We start from the raw sequence: 3,860 nt of genomic DNA on the forward strand, positions 1-3,860 counted from the left end.
ATAGGCAATCTACAAAAAATAATAATAATAAATCAAGAAAACAATACTACATCAAAACATGCTAGTATTAAATCATTTATTTGATTAAAAAAAAAAAAGGAGAATAGAGTAGAGTAGTCTTGCATCACCTATTATTTCTCTGTTGTTTGCTGGATGCAGTAAACTATCAAGTTGAGTATGTCAATACCAGAAATCAGGAAAATTTGAGACCTCCTGCTTCTCTGTTTCTTGATGCATGTAGCAAACCATCAAGTTGATTACTCCAATCCTAGTAATCCAAAGACTTTTTAGTGCAAATAATTAATCATCTTAATTAGTGTATGGTTTAGAATCTTGACGGTTGATAAATGGTTACACATATGCATGCAACAAGCACTTCAACAACAACAACAACAAAAAAAAAAAGTATTTTGGGATGGAAAGAAGTTTTTTTTTCTTTTTTTTTTTTTCTAAATTGTTTTATCAAGATCCTATATAGACTTGACTTAATAATCTTTAATCCAATTTATCTTTTCATATGGGATGTTTGGAGTCACACACAGCTTAATAAATTGAAGCATGTAAACATATAGAGAGAAATTTCTTTTGAAATTGATTTTGAACTTTAAACAGCCCATCTCATATCACGCATTAACAGAGCAGGCTAAAGGCATTTCAGCAATTCAAACATTAACGACTTTCCTAGATATAGAAAAAACCAAATCGAGCAAAATTTAGGGACTCAAAAAAAGGAATATATATCTTGCCTTGAGCTTGGCTTTGTTGTGAGGATGGAAGAATCAAAGGCCTTGTTCAGAACCTTATGGGAGTTGTAACCTTGTGGTCTGGTTCGATCGAGTTATGTCCCAGCAGTAACGTAACACCGAACAAAACAAAATGGGATTTAGTTGACAATACCAATATTTCAAGATCTAGAAAGAATGTAAAAGCTCTGAGTTTACAAAGTCTGTTTGGGAAGGAGGAAAATGCACTGAACTCAGCATTTTTTCGATTTCTTACTTAAAATTTTCTAGTGAAAAATAAAATGAAACCATAAAGCTTTCCCTCAGAACACAGAACGTCTAATTACCCGATAGCAATCAAGCAAGATAGAAGAAGGAGAAGAAAATAGTAAACGGCTGTGTAGTAGTGTTGGGTTTAAAGGGTGATAAAGAGACACAGAGGAAAAAGAAGATCGAAGCTTATACATGAAGGGTTGAGTTTATGGACTTATATATAGAAGCAGCCAGAACAGACTTTGACTGAAAATGAAAATGAAACTCGCTGGCATTGCTGCAATGCATGCATGCTCGACAAAAGTCACAAAACTCTCATGTGCTTTGGCAGTAGTACTGGCAAAGCAGTGTCTGCATGTGTCCGTTTGATTGTTTGCTGGGATCCTTTGATTTGATTCTCTGAAGTATTTGATTTTCTGCAGCTGCTGGGCGTGGCAGAGGTGATCATGCTTGCTGCGTGACTTTCCTCCTGTTTTTTACACTGAAGTAACCTTCTTTTATACTCTATGAGAATCCCAAGTTTCTGATATTGTTGTTCACTTGTCTTATTCTGGGTTCTTCCAAAGCTCTTGCAACACTACATTCCCTAAGTTCGCATTGAACATATGCATTTATTAACACTCTGTCCAAATTGGATAATCCATATGGAACTGAAAAAATAAAAAAAAAACTCAAAAATTTCGTATCAATTGCAAAAATAATCCAATTTAGAACAAGGGAATCGAAAATGAAGTGTATATCTTTATGAATTAGAAACTGGAAAGCACAACCAAGAACATAAAAACGGTGAAGTTATACTACAACCCTCAACTTTCATTCTGATTTTTAATTTGCATGAGTTCTACCGGATAATGCTCCAATTTGAACTGATATCAACAGCCCTTTCCAATTTGTTTGCCATCAAATAGCCGTCAATGATCACATCTGCAATCTGCATTACTGCATTTTTTTTTTAATGGCGCCATTGCATTTAAACGACCTTGAACCATCACCAAAATTGCTGCAGCAGTAGGTGTCAACGAGGAATAATATTAGGCACCGTATTAAGAGAATTATGGAGGAATGTTAGGCACCGTTTGTTGTATATAATTGACTTTCCATGTATAGTATTCGGTGGCATAGTTTATATAATAAAGAGAAATCTCAAGGCCAGAGTATTCGGACCAAGAAATTGTCATGGTATCAGAGCTTTCTTAAAATTTTCTTGTGTTTCGGTCTATCTTAGTAGTGTGATCCTACAGAAATTTTTTCTTACAGAAATTTTCAACCAAGCTATTCTGTTCTGTGTCTTTCGGCAGTCTGTGAGTTGTCTTTCGGCAGGTTCTTGGCACCATCATCTCGTGTTCTGCAGTTTCTTGGCACTCTGTTCTTGGCTTCGTGTTCTGCAGGTCCCTCTCCTCTCGGTTTCTCTCTTCTCTCCTCTTTGTGTTGGATCCACTCGGTTCTGCAGAATCATCATCCACTCGGTCTCTCTTCTCTCCTCTCGGTCTCATTTCCCCTCCTCTCGGCAGGTTCTCGGCAAACCACACGAGAACAGCTTCTGCAGGTTCTTCTCTCGGCAGGTTCTGCAGCTTCTCTCTTCCCGTGTATTTTTTTTTTCTTTTCCTAGCCTCGGTCAATTATTCCTCTTTTCCCAGCCTCGGTCAATTATTCAAACACAGCATCCGTTATTTTCAAACCCGATATATATGGGTTCAGGTCCTTTTTTGTTCTTCTTGAGGCTGATGACAATCCACAGAACAAATTCTTCTTGAAATTCTGTGTGGTATTTCGAGCACACAGTCCGTGGGTCATTTATCTTTTGACAGTTTCGGTATCCTCTCGGCAGTTTTATTAGCTTCCTAATTTTTTTGTGATTTTGCTTCCTGGCATCTTTAGTGCTATTTTTGTCTTGGCAATTTGTTTTCCAATGGATTCTGCCCCTGTGTGTGTTAAATTTATGGGCACAAATTATTCTACCTGGGCATTTCAGTTTGAATTTTTTCTCAAAGGCAAAGACCTTTGGGGTCATATTGATGGCACGGATGTCGCCAAACCCTCTGCTTCTACACAATCTCAGGATGTCGGGTCTTCTCCGTCATGGGCCGTACTTGATGCACGCATCATGTCTTGGCTTCTTGGTTCCGTGGAGCCCCATATTGTCACCAACTTGCGACCCCATCGCTCCGCTCAATCTATGTGGGCTTACTTGAAGAGGGTTTATCATCAGGATAATAATGCTCGTCGCTTTCAGTTAGAACATGTGATTGCCATGTTTCAACAGGGTAGCCTTTCTATCCAGGACTACTACTCGGCTTTTCTGACCCTTTGGCATGAATATGCTGATTTGGTTATAGCGGATGTTCCCGATGCCGCTCTTTGCACTATTCAGACTCTTCATGCGACTAGCCGCCGTGATCAGTTTCTTATGAAACTACGTTCGGAATATGAATCTGTTCGCTCCTCTTTACTGAACAGATCTCCTGTTCCTTCTCTTGATATTTGTTTTGGAGAGTTACTTCGTGAAGAACAACGTCTTAGTACTCAAGCTATTCTGGAGCAATCTCATGGCAGTTCGGGGATGTCAACTGTAGCTTATGTTGCACACAGACGAGGACCCTCTATCAATTCTAAAAACTTGCAATGTTTCTGCTGCAAGGAATATGGGCATATTGCTGCCAATTGTTCTAAGAAATTCTGCTCTTATTGCAAGAAGAAGGGTCACATTATCACAGAGTGTCGTACTCGCCCTCAGCATCGTCAGGCCCAAGCATTTCAGACTTCGGTTACTGTTTTGCCTGCAGCGCCTTCTGCAGCAAATGGCTCTCCTGCACCTCCTACATTGAATTACTGCACCCCCGACATGGTGCAACAGATGCTCATTTC

The sequence above is a fragment of the Carya illinoinensis genome, chromosome 10 (assembly GCF_018687715.1).
Source record: "Carya illinoinensis cultivar Pawnee chromosome 10, C.illinoinensisPawnee_v1, whole genome shotgun sequence".
In the NCBI taxonomy this organism is placed as follows: domain Eukaryota; kingdom Viridiplantae; phylum Streptophyta; class Magnoliopsida; order Fagales; family Juglandaceae; genus Carya; species Carya illinoinensis.